The following is a 14,049-nucleotide window of genomic DNA, read 5'->3' as shown; positions in this document are numbered from 1 at the left end:
CTTGCCTACCTGTACCCAGGAGGCATGCCTGCCCAACTTCCCCTTCCAGATGCAGTGAGCCGGCTGCATGAGAGGCATTTTTCACATGTCCTCCCGAGTACCCCTACCCAAAGATGGCCCCAAAGAAGATGTCGTGTCTGTAGCAAGCGCGGATTTAGGCGTGACACCCGTTATTATTGTCCCAAATGTCCTGACCAACCTGGTCTCTGCATCGGGGAATGTTTCGAGCGCTACCATACACTAGTGGATTATTAGCGTAGGGTACAGCACGACACAGTGTAGGGCACATAAACACAGGGTCTCGAAGGATGTTGGATGTCCATCGACATTTTGAGAGACCCAAGCTGGAAGAGAAGATCGCAGATGATCGCAGTCCCTCCCAAATCAAGAAGTAAAGGAACAGTTAGAAAGAAAAATAAAAGGATCCAAAAACTGTTGTGGTGTCAGTAATTTTATATGTCCTTCTACTCCTTCCTACTATACTTTTTTTCAATGTCCTTTGTTTGTTTTTTCATTCTTTTGTGACCTGTTTCTCTTGCAGGTCCCTCGTCGGCTACCACGCATTGATTTTATATATTCTGACACAAACAGCGTTTGCGCTCAGCATATATGGATACCTTTGCTGATAGCAGCTGTGGTGATTTTCTGATTTCAGCACTGCAGTTAAAATCCTATTTTGGTATACGTGGATAGCGCCGTGTATACCCATCATTAAATTCAGTGGGTGGTTGTTTGGGCGGTTAATGATAAAAATCCAAAAACTGTTGTTGTCAGTCATTTTATATGTCCTTCTACTCCTTCCTACTATACTTTTTTTCAATGTCCTTTGTTTGTTTTTTCATTCTTTTGTGACCTGTTTCTCTTGCAGGTACTCGTCGGCTACCACGCATTGATTTTATATATTCTGACACAAACAGCGTTTGCGCTCAGCATATATGGATACCTTTGCTGATAGCAGCTGTGGTGATTTTCTGATTTCAGCACTGCAGTTAAAATCCTATTTTGGTATACGTGGATAGCGCCGTGTATACCCATCATTAAATTCAGTGGGTGGTTGTTTGGGCGGTTAATGATGAGTAATACTACGCATTATTCCTGTGCTGATTTCTGATAGGTTCTCTTTTTTTCCGTTCAGCCCACAGGCTGCATGAAAAAAAAAAAAACCTATATGCCAAACAAGGACCAGCAATGTACTGGTACGTTGCTGGACTTTGAGTGGTTATACCAGGATGATGCCTGCAGATTTAGGCATCATCTTGGTATCGTTTTTTACAGCCAGCGGTCGGCTTACATGTAAAAGCAATTCTAGCAGGTAATTGGCCGCTAGACTGCTTTTACATGCAGTGGGAGGGGCCTCCCCCCACCGCCGCCTTCCGCAGCCTTCCATGGTTTTTCTCTGGCTCTCCTGTCCCACCGGTTAACCCGAGAGTGCAGCCGGTGGTTCAATTATCTAACCATAGAGCTAATTGGAGATGAGAATGGCTCCAATCATCTCTATGGCCTAAGATGCCGGAGGCTACGAGCATTTTATGACTTCTGTTTCGCCAGAAATAAACAGGGCCATTGGGAAATTGGGAAAGTATTTTATCACACCAATTTTGGTGTGGTCAGATGCGTTAAGGTCAGAGGAGAGATCTAGAGTCTAAAAGACCCCAATTTTTTTTAAAAAGAGTACCTGTCACTACAGATTGCTATCATAGGGGATATTTAAATTCACTATGATAACAATAAAAATGATTTAAAAAAAAAAAAAATTAAAGGAAAGGTGTCAAAATAACATAAAAAAGCAAAAGAAAAAAAAAAAAAAAAAATTGAGCCCCCCCCCTTACCCCCGGTGCTTGCGCGCAATGGCGCACGCAAGCGGTGGTCTAGTGTCATATGTAAACCACAATTGCAGCATGCATGTGAGGTATCGCCGCGATCGCCAGATCGAGTGCAGTAATTCTTGCAGTAGACCTCCTCTGTAAGTCTAAAGTGGTAACCTGTAGAGACTTTTAAAGGTTTTCAAAAATGTACATACGTTTTTGTCACTGCGCAGGCATGCGCAATTTTTAAAGCATGTCATGTTAGGTGTCTATGAACTCGGCATAAGATCATCTTTTAAATTTTACCAAAAAAATTGGAATTATATAGTGTATTTGTGCAATAAATTAAAAAAAAATGTATTTTTTTCGCAAAAATTGCGTTTGGAAAATCTGTGCGCAAATACCGTGTGACAAAAAAATTTGCAACATCCACCATTTTATTCTATAGGGCCTCTGCTTTAAAAAAATATATAATGTTTGGGGGTTCAAAGTAATTTTCTAGTAAAAAAAAAATATTTTTTCATGTAAACAAAAAGGCACAGAAAAGGCTTGGTTTTCAAGTGGTTAGAAGAGTGGGTGATGTGTGGCTAAGATTGAGTATAAAATGCCGGAACTGTTCAAACACCCCCCTAATGACCCCTTTTTGAAAAGTAGACACCCAAAGCTTTTTTCTGAGAGGCATGGTGAGTCCATGGAGTATTTTATATTTTGCCACAAGTTTCGGGAAAATTATTATTTTTTTTTTTTTGTTGTTTTTTTACAGAAAGTTGTCACTAAATGATATATTGCTCATGCATGCCATGGGAATATGTGAAATGACACCCCAAAATACATTCTTTTGCTTCTCCTGAGTACAGGGATACCACATGTGTGAGACTTTTTGGGAGCCTAGCTGTGTACGCGCCCCCGAAAACCAATCCACATCTTCAGGTTTTCTAATGGCGTAAATTGCTGATTTTACCCCTGACTACCTGTCACAGTTTCAGAGGCCCTGAAATTTCAAGATGGCACAAAACCCCCCCAAATGACCCCATTTTGCAAAGTAGACACTCCAAGCTACTGGCTGAGAAGTATGGTGAGTCCATGGAATAGTTTATATTTTGCCACAAGTTTCGAGGAAAAAAATTTTTTTTATTTTTTTTTATTTTTTTACACAAAGTTGTCAGTAAATGATATATTGCTCACACAGGCCATGGGTATATGTGAAATGACACCCCAAAATACATTCTGCTGCTTCTCCTGAGTACAATGATACCCCATGTGTGAGACTTTTTGCCAGTCTAGCCGCGTACAGGACCCGGAAAACCAATGCGCACCTTTAGGCTTTCTAAGGGCGTAAATTGTTGATCTCACTCCTTACTACCTATCACAGTTTTGAAGTCCATAAAAAGCCAAGATTGCACAAACCCCCCCCAAATGACCCCATTTTGCAAAGTAGACACTCCAATCTATTTGCTGAGAGGCATGGTGAGTATTTTGCAGCTCTAATTTTTTTTGGAAAATGAAGAAAAAACAGGAAAATGCATTTTTTTTCCTCTTTTTTCAATTTCCAAAACTTTGTGACAAAAAGTGAGATCTGCAAAACACTCAACATGCCTCTCTGCAAATAGCTCAGGGTGTCTACTTTCCGAAAAGGGGTCATTTGGGGGGGGGGTTGTGCTGTCTTGGCATTTCATGGCCTCCAAAACTGTGATAGGTAGTCAGGAGTGAAATCAACAATTTACGCCCTTGGAAAGCCTGAAGGCGATGATTGGTTTTCGGGGTCCTGTACTCGGCTAGACTGCAAAAAAGTCTCACACATGGGGTATCCCTATACTCAGGAGAAGCAGCAGAATGTATTTTGGGGTGTCAGTTCACATATACCCATGGCATGTGTGAGCAATATATCATTTACTGACAACTTTGTGTAAAAAAAAAAAAAAATATATATATATATATATATTTCCCGGAACTTGTGGCAAAATATAAAATATTCCATGGACTCACCATGCCTCTCAGCAAATAGCTTGGGGTGTCTACTTTCCAAAATGGGGTCATTTGGGGGGGTTTTGTGCTATCTTGGAATTTTAGGGCCTCCGAAACTGTGATAGGTAGTCAGGAGTGAAATCAACAATTTACGCCCTTGGAAAGCCTGAAAGCGGGGACTGGTTTTCGGGGACCTGTACTCGGCTAGACTGCAAAAAAGTCTCACACATGGGGTATCCCTGTACTCAGGAGAAGCAGCAGAATGTATTTTGGGGTGTCATTTCACATATACCCATGGCATGTGTGAGCAATATTTCATTTACTGACAACTTTGTGAAAAAAAAAAAAAAATATATATATATATATATATTTCCCGGAACTTGTGGCAGAATATAAAATATTCCATGGACTCACCATGCCTCTCAGCAAATAGCTTGGGGTGTCTACTTTCCAAAATGGGGTCATTTGGGGGGGGTTTGTGCTATCTTGGAATTTTAGGGCCTCCGAAACTGTGACAGGTAGTGCAGAGGTGACATGCACAATTTACGCCATTAGAAAACCTGGGAGTGTTGATTGGTTTTCGCGGTCCTGTACACAGCTAGGCTCCCAAAAAGTCTCACACATGGGGCATCCCCATACTCAGGAGAAGTGGCAGAATGTATTTTGGGGTGTAATTCCACATATACCCATGTCATGTGTGAGAATTCTATCTTTTAGTGACAACGTTGTGTAAAAAAAAAAAATAAAAAAAAAAAATAGTAATATTCCCAAAACTTGTGGTAAAATATAAAATATTCCATGGACTCACCATGCCTCTTAGCAAACAGCTTGGGGTGTCTACTTTCCAAAATGGGGTCATTTGGGGGGGTTTTGTGGTATCTTGACATTTCAGGGCCTCCTAAACCGTTAGAGGTAGTGAGAAAATGCAATGAAAAATGTACGCCCTTTGAAATTCTGATGGTGGGGATTTGTTTTTGTGGTCCCGTACACAGCTAGGCTCCCAAAAAGTCCCACATATGTGGTATCCCTGTACTCAGGAGAAGCAGCAGAATATATTTTGGGGTGTAATTACACATATACCCATGGCATGTGTGAGCAATATATCATTTCAATGACAACTTTGTGTAAAAAAAAAAAAAAAAAAAAAAAATTTTTAGTCATTTTTCAAACACCTGTGACAAAAAAATGAAATATTCAATGAGCTCAACATGCCTCTCAGAACATTCCTTAGGATGTCTACTTTCCAAAAAGTGGTAGTTTGGGGGGGTTTTGTACTGCCCTGCCATTTTAGCACTTCATGAAATGAGATAGGCAGTCAAAAATTAAAGCTGCGTAAATTTCTGTATTTACACCATAGTTTGTAGACGCTATAACTTTTGCGCAAACCAATAAAAATACGCTCATTGAATTTTTTTTTGTCAAAGACATGTAGCTAAATATATTTTGGCCAAAAAAAAATACATAAATTGAGTATATTGGATATTTTTTAAAAGACAAAGTTGAAAATGTCATTTTTTTGCAAAATTTTTGCTCTTTTTTTAATTAGTATCGCAAAAAATAAAAAGCGCAGAGGTGATCAAATACCACCAAAAGAAAGCTCTGTTTGTGGGAAAAAAAGGACGTAAATTTCGTTTGGGTACCACATTGCATGACCGCACAATTGTCAGTTAACCACTTAAGCCCCGGAAGATTTTACCCCCTTCCTGACCAGGGGGTATTTTGCGATTCGGCACTGCGTGACTTTAACGGACAATTGCGCGGCCGTGCGACGCTGTACCTAAACGAATTTGACGTCCTTTTTTTCCCACAAACAGAGCTTTCTTTTGGTGGTATTTGATCACCTGTGCGATTTTTTGATCACGCGCTATAAACAAAAAAAGAGCGTCAATTTTGCAAAAATAACAATATTTTTCACATTTTTTATATGAAATTCCCCCAAAAAAAAAAGTAAAAATCAAAATTTTTTAAAATTTTCGGCCAATTTGTTTTATGCTACCTATGTTTTGTAAAAAAAAATCGCAAAAAGCGTATTTTGATTGGTTTGCGCAAAAGTTATCGCGTTTACTAACAAAGGGAAAGATTTTTGTCATTTTTGTTGTTTTTTTTTTAACGCGTAATGGCGGCGATCTGCGATTTTTTTTGTGGTACTGCGACATTGGGGCGGACAGATCGGACCCTTGACTGACATTTGTGACACTTTTGGGGTTACCAGTGACATTTCTACAGTAATCAGTGCTATACATATGCACTGTTACTGTAAAAATACACTGGTTGTGAAGGGGTTAACTTTATTTGGAAGGGAGGGGCTGTGTGTATCCCTAGGGGCGTGCTTTCTACTGTGATTGGCTGTGGCTTGAGCTGTAAGGACACTGATCAACGGATCTACATACTAGATCCGTTTTATCAGTGTCTTTACAGCGAGGAGAATGACAGGCAGCTTGTTTACACAAGCTGCCTGACATTCTCCCTCTCCCCCGCCGATCGCCTAGTGACCGGCAGACATCGGGTCAGCCGGTCACACGCGCGGGGGGGTCCGTGACCACGCGGGAGCGGGAGCGCGCCTCCGGGGGCGCGCGCTCGCTCCCTAGACCCTCACAAGCTAGTGACGTAGCCCTACGTCACTTTGCCTGTGAGGGGCTGACTGCCGACGTAGATCGGCGTTAGGCAGTCGGCAAGTGGTTAAAGTCACGCAGTGCCGAGTCGTAAAATACCCCCTGGTCGGAATGGGGGTAAAATCTTCCGGGGCTTAAGTGGTTAATAAAACTTACCTATAGGTACTGTAAATATCTCCTAAACATGCACCTTTTCGGAGATATTTACTATTAATGCAGCCGACGACGTCATCGGTGCATGCGCTCCGAAGGAACAGCTACCCGTGCCGTTCCTTCAGAGCCCTGTGCCTAGAACGGCTGCTCTGGCGCGCATGCGTGGGAGTGATGTCATCGCGCCTCCGGCCAATCAGATGGCCAGAGGACGCAAACCAGGATGCAGGACAGCCGAACATGCTGGCTGTCCTGTCGCTGAGCGGACGGCACTGCGGGGGCTTCGTTCTAAGATAAGTATTTCATAATGAGCTAGTATGCGATGCATACTAGCACATTATGCCTTTGTCTTACAGGGGTTTTTTTTTGATGGGTTTACTTCCTCTTGAAAAACAGGGGTTTTAGTTGCACACATCTGCAAATACATGCGTAAGCGACAGAGCCCCGACAAGGCACCCCATTTTCTGTGGTCCTAACTCTAAATTCTGTGAGTCTCCAACAATGGAAGCACATGCATTTAAATGGACAGGTGTAGGGCAGATATACCTGAAGGGAGCCCTCCCCTTCTTAAAGGCACAGGGCCTATAGCACTATGGCAGCAAAAGTGTCAGTGTGTTGCCTGGCCAATATAATCCATAGCACAAACAAATGGTTACTGCCCTCACTTGTAACTGGTCTCTGCAGTAAGGAGCGTTTGAAGGGCAATGCATGTAACAAGACACAAAAAGATGTGCTTCCATTGCTGGAGACTCACAGAATTTAGAGTTCGGCCACAGAAAATGGGGTGCCTTGTCGGGGCTCTGGAGCTTACGCATGTATTTGCAGATGTGTGCAACAAAACCCCTTTCATCACCAGCCTGACTGTTCCTGATCTGTCCCTTTTATTGGATTTCAGCTCTTTGGCATGAACGCCGCTCGGTTGTTATTACAAGCAGCGGGAGGGGGCGCCCCCCCCTCTTCCTGCCGCCTTCCACGGCTCGCCCAGGCACTCCCGTTCCACTGGGGGCCTGAGCGACCAGCCGGCTTGTTCGTCAGCTGGCCGGAGACCCAGAACTAAGCCAGAATCGGCTTTGATCGAGTCTTGGATCTAGTAACCCGGAAGCAATGTCATGGCATCACTTCTGGTTTACTGACAACTTAACCACTTGCCGACTGCCGCACGACTATATACGGCGGCAGTCAGCCCCTCACAGGCAAAGTGACATATGAGTACGTCACTAGCCTGTGAGGCTCTAGGGAGCAAGCTTGCGCCGCCGGAGGCGCGCTCCCGCTCGCTCACGGACCCCCCCGCGTGAGTGACCGGCGGACCCGATGTCCGCCGGTCACTCCCGATCGTCGGTTACACCGGGAGAAAGGCAGGCAGCTAATGTAAACACAGCCGCCTGTCATTCCCTGTGTAACAGCACAGATCATACGGTCCTGCTATGTAGGACCATTGATCTCTGCTGTTACACAAACAGCCACATCCAATCACAGTTAGAAGCACGCCCCTAGGGACACACTTAACCCCTCCCTCTCCAATAAAGTTAACCCCTTCCCTCCCAGTGTCATTTTTACAGTAACAATGCATAGGTATAGCACTGATTACTGTAGTAATGTCACTGGTACCCCCAAAAGTGTCAAAAATGTCAGTCAAGGGTCCGATCTGTCCGCCGCAATGTCGCAGTCCCGCAAAAAAAATCGAGCCATTACTCGTTAAAAAAAAAAAAACAACAAAAATGACAAAAATCTTTCCCTTAGTTAGTAAACGCAATAACTTTTGCGCAAACCAATCAAAATACACTTTTTGCGTTTTTTTTTTTTTTTTTACCAAACATATGTAGAATAAAACAAATTGGCCTAAAATGTTAAAAAAAATTTGATTTTTACATTTTTTTTGGGGAATTTCATATAAAAAAAAATGAAAAATATTGTTATTTTTGCAAAATTGACGCTCTTTTTTTGTTTATAGCGCATGATCAAAAAATCGCACAGGTGATCAAATACAACCAAAAGGAAGCTCTGTTTGTGGGAAAAAAAGGACGTCAAATTCTTTTAGGTACAGCGTCGCACGACCGCACAATTGTCCGTTAAAGTCACGCAGTGCCGAATCGCAAAATATGCCCTGGTCAGGAAGGGGGTAAAATCTTCCGGGGCTTAAGTGGTTAAAGACGCCAGATGTAAAAAAAAAAAATGACAGTTTTCAAAACAGCCAAACTTTGGTGTTGTGAATGCTTTTAAGTGCAAAGGAGGGATTTGGGGTCATATAGACCCCAGATCCCTTTATAAAAGAGCACCTGTCACTGCCTATTACAGACACAGGGGATGTTTACATTGCTTGTGACAGCAATAAAAGTAATCAAAAATAAAACCTTTAAAATATTTAAAGGGACAGCGTTAAAAAAAAAATTAAAACTCCTCATCGCTCCGTGCTCGTGCGCAGAAGCGAACACATACCTAAGTCACGCCCATAAATGTAAATAGTATTCAAACCACACATGTGAGGTATTGCAACGATCGTTAGAGCGAGAGCAATATTTCTAGTGCAAGACCCCCTCTGTAACAGGTAGCCTGTAGAAATTTTTAAAGTGTCGCCCATGGAGATTTTTAAGTACTGAAGTTTGTCCCCATTCCACGAGTGTGCGCAATTTTAAAGCATGACATGTTGGGTATCTGTTTACTCGGCGTAACATTATCTTTCACATTATAAAAAAAAAATTAGGCTAACTTTACTCTTTTGTTATTTTTTTAATGCATGAATGTGTATTTCTTAAAAAAAAAAAAAATTGCATTTGAAAGACCGCTGGGCAAATCTAGTGTTACATAACATATTGCAAAATCGCCATTTTATTCTCTAGGGTCTCTGCTAAAAAATATATATAATATTTAGGGGTTCTAAGTAATTTTCTAGCACAAACTTTTTTTTTTTAACTTGTAAACAACATGTGTCAGAAAAAGGCTTAGGCATGAAAGGGTTAACCCAGTGGTTTAATCAATAGCAGCCATGAACTTTTCTTAGAATGTTTCTGCAGGAACTCCTTGTAGAAGTGATCTAGACTGCTATAAGGTTTTTGTTTTAAGGTATTTATTGAATGTAGGGTATTGTATTTTTATCCTGTTTCACAGGTGTACACAGTTTTGAGGCTTGACATATTCTGATATCCATTTTACATTTTCTGCACAAAAGTTGGAGATTAAATTGTGTTTTTGTGAACTGTGAATTAAATGTAATTTTTATCTTTTATTTTTTTACTACAGATTTGATAAACATTTGTACAAATATCATATATCTCTGTGACCAAGCCCCGGTAGGCAGGGCGAAACATGTCAGGGGGTGTGGCCGGAGCAGCGCTGGCTGCAACCTTTTAAAGCAAACAAATGGCCACGCCCCCCACCTATAATTGGCCTTTGAAGCAAGGAGCACTGGAAGTGCAACGTATGTTAACCACTTAAGCCCCGGAAGATTTTACCCCCTTCCTGACCAGGCCCTATTTTGCGATTCGGCACTGCGTGACTTTTAACGGACAATTGCGCGGTCGTGCGACACTGTACCCAAACAAATTTGACGTCCTTTTTTTCCCACAAACAGAGCTTCCTTTTGGTGGTATTTGATCACCTGTGCAATTTTTTGATCATGCGCTATAAACAAAAAAAGTGTGACAATTTTGCAAAAATAACAATATTTTTCACATTTTTTTATATGAAATTCCCCCCAAAATGTAAAAATCAAAATTTTTTTTAATTTTTGGACAATTTTGTTTTCTGCTACATATGTTTGGTAAAAAAAAATCACAATAAGCGTATTTTGATTGGTTTGCGCAAAAGTTATTGCGTTTACTAACTAAGGGAAAGATTTTTGTTGTTTTTGTTTTTAACACGTAATGGCGGCGATCTGCGATTTTTTTTTTTTTTTTTTTTTTTTTTTTTTTGCGGTACTGCGACATTGCGGCAGACAGATTGGACCCTTGACTGACATTTTTGACACTTTTGGGGGTACCAGTGACATTACTACAGTAATCAGTGCTATAAATATATACTGTTACTGTAAAAATTACACTGGGAGTGAAGGGGTTAACTTTATTGGAGAGAGAGGGGTTAGGCGTGTCCCTAGGGGCGTGATTCTTACTGTGATTGGATGTGGCTAGTGGTGTAATAGCACAGATCAACGGTCCTACATAGCAGGACCGAGTGATCTGTGTTTTTACCCAGGGGAGAATGACAGGCGGCTTTCTTTACACTAGCCGTCTGCCTTTCTCCCTCCTCTGCCCGACAATCGCGAGCGACCAGCGGACATTGGGTCCGCTGGTCACACGCGCCGGCTTCCTCTGGTACGAGCGGGGGCGGGAGCGCGCCTCTGGCGCACGCTCGCCCCCTATTCGCTCCCAGGCTAGTGACGTACCGGTACGTCACTTTGCCTGGGAGGGGCTGACCGCCGCCTTATATAGTCGGGCGGCGGTCGGCAAGTGGTTAAATAAAACCAAAGAAATTTCTAAGCTCAATTTACCGACCAGCCAGCGACCAACCAAATTGACCTGTCTAACAGTTTGCATTAAAAACAGGGGTTTAGGCTGCACACATTTGCAAATGCATGCATAAGCTACAGGCCCATTTTTTGCTGTCCCTAACTCGAACTTCTAAGAGTCTCCACAGTGGAAGCACATGCATTTTAATAGATAGAGGGCAGGTGAGCCAGAGGGAGCCCACCCATCCCTAAAGGCGCACTGAACACCCAGCACATAGCACTATGGCAGCAAAGGTGTCAGTGCGTTGCCCGACCTATATAGTAACAATACAAACAAATGGCCACGGCCCCCATCGATAATTGGCCTTTACAGCGAGGAGCACTGGAAGGGCATCGTATGTCAAATAAAACCAAAAAAGCCAAAGCCATATCCACATCAGAAGCACTGGGTCGGTTTTGAGAGGTGTCTGACCCCACATACGCACAAATATCATGCCGCATAAAAATTGCAGCTACCATAATTTTATTCATTAAGTCCTTTGCTATAATGTTTTGTGGGTTTTAATTAAAGCGATTGTAAAGTCTCAATTTTAAAAAATAAATAAATAAATAACAAGCATGTTATACTTACATGCTGTGTGCAGATTGTTTTGCACTAGTTTTGACAGGTACCCGCTCCAACTTCCGCTCGGGCCGCCTAGGCGGCTTGGGCGGAAGTTCTCCTCTGCCCCTCCCTCCCTGCAGTCTTCTGGGACAAGTCGCAGGTTCCAGAAGATTGTCCGTCCATTCAGGACTCGCAGTGTAACTCGCGCGTGCACAGTGCGCACCCGGCTGTGAAGCCGCAAGCTACACTCGAGATACCGGCACCACGGGGAGAAGACAGAGAGAACCGAGGCTTCGGGTGGCCGCATCGCTGGATCCTGGGACAGGTGAGTGTGTGTTTATTAAAAGTCAGCACATACACTTTTTCTAGCTGCTGAATTTTAATAAACACAAAAGCCAGCGGAACTTCGCTTTGAGATATAAAATTCTTCTGCCTTTACAACTCCTTTATTATTGAAGCCAAACGTGCACATTTTTACATGTTTGAATTATGGAGAACAAAAAAAATTGGTCAGCAATGGGGTTCATTTAATGGTGTGGCGATGAGGCATTTCAGGCCATCTAGCCATTTAAATTGCATTTAATTGTATGACTTTAATGTAGATATAATAAAAAATACTGCGCTACCCTTAGGGTAAAAAGTGAGGACTAGTTAAAGTGCTGTAGTGATAATAAACGTATGCGATTATAAAGTGCTATAGGTGATTAGAATATTGCAATGGCTCATTTGTGTCGTAACATCAATAGGTGCATACAGTGGGTACGGAAAATATTCAGACCCCCTTAAATTTTTCACTCTTTGTTATATTGCAGCCATTTGCTAAAATCATTTAAGTTCATTCTTCTTCCTCATGAATGTACACATAGCACCCCATACTGACAGAAAAACACAGAATTGTTGACATTGTTGCAGATTTATTAAAAAAGAAAAACTGAAATATCACATGGTCCTAAGTATTCAGACCCTTTGCTCAGTATTTAGTAGAAGCCCCCTTTTGATCTAATACAGCCAGGAGTCTTTTTGGGAAAGATGCAACAAGTCTTTCACACCTGGATTTGGGGATCCTCTGCCATTCCTCCTTGCAGATCCTCTCCAGTTCTGTCAGGTTGGATGGTAAACGTTGGTGGACAGCCATTTTTAGGTCTCTCCAGAGATGCTCAATTGGGTTTAAGTCAGGGCTCTGGCTGGGCCATTCAAGAACAGTCACGGAGTTGTTGTGAAGCCACTCCTTCCTTATTTTAGCTGTGTGCTTAGGGTCATTGTCTTGTTGGAAGGTAAACCTTCGGCCCAGTCTGAGGTCCAGAGCACTCTGGAGAAGGTTTTTGTCCAGGATATCCCTGTACTTGGCCGCATTCATCTTTCCCTCAATTGCAACCAGTCGTCCTGTCCCTGCAGCTGAAAAACACCCCCACAGCATGATGCTGCCACCACCATGCTTCACTGTTGGGACTGTATTGGACAGGTGATGAGCAGTGCCTGTTTTTCTCCACACATACCGCTTAGAATTAAGGCCAAAAAGTTCTATTTTGGTCTCATCAGACCAGAGAATCTTATTTCTCACCATCTTGGAGTCCTTCAGGTGTTTCTTAGCAAACTCCATGCGGGCTTTCATGTGACTTACACTGAGGAGAGGCTTCCGTCGGGCCACTCTGCCATAAAGCCCCGACTGGTGGAGGGCTGCAGTGATGGTTGACTTTCTACAACTTTCTCCCATCTCCTGACTGCATCTCTGGAGCTCAGCCACAGTGATCTTTGGGTTCTTCTTTACCTCTCTCACCAAGGCTCTTCTCCCCCGATAGCTCAGTTTGGCCGGACGGCCAGCTCTAGGAAGGGTTCTGGTCGTCCCAAACGTCTTCCATTTGAGGATTATGGAGGCCACTGTGCTCTTAGGAACCTTAAGTGCAGCAGAAATCTTTTTGTAACCTTGGCCAGATCTGTGCCTTGCCACAATTCTGTCTCTGAGCTCTTCAGGCAGTTCCTTTGACCTCATGATTCTCATTTGCTCTGACATGCATTGTGATCTGGAAGGTCTTATATAGACAGGTGTGTGGCTTTCCTAATCAAGTCCAATCAGTATAATCAAACACAGCTGGACTCAAATGAAGGTGTAGAACCATCTCAAGGATGATCAGAAGAAATGGAAAGCACCTGAGTTAAATATATGAGTGTCACAGCAAAGGGTCTGAATACTTAGGACCATGTGATATTTCAGTTTTTCTTTTTTAATAAATCTGCAACAATGTCAACAATTCTGTGTTTTTCTGTCAGTATTGGGTGCTATGTGTACATTCATGAGGAAGAAGAATGAACCTAAATGATTTTAGCAAATGGCTGCAATATAACAAAGAGTGAAAAATTTAAGGGGGTCTGAATACTTTCCGTACCCACTGTATATAGTGCAAAAAATTATCAGTTCGAAAATACAAACAATAAATATATAAAATCCAGAATTATTGCTAAATAAGTCCGTGA

The 14,049-nt window shown here is 42.4% G+C and overlaps 1 protein-coding gene across 2 annotated transcripts in view; it reads left to right on the top strand.

The window, feature by feature from the left end:
- PIGO (phosphatidylinositol glycan anchor biosynthesis class O) overlaps positions 1-14,049 on the top strand; it is a 66,444-nt gene that overhangs the window by 16,175 nt on the left and 36,220 nt on the right. The window lies entirely within an intron of this gene.

The sequence above is a fragment of the Pelophylax lessonae genome (assembly GCF_965119305.1).
Source record: "Pelophylax lessonae genome assembly, chromosome: 1".
Lineage (NCBI taxonomy): Eukaryota > Metazoa > Chordata > Amphibia > Anura > Ranidae > Pelophylax > Pelophylax lessonae.
The sequence above is the reverse complement of the archived record's forward strand: the minus strand, read 5'-3'. Positions and strand labels throughout refer to the sequence as shown.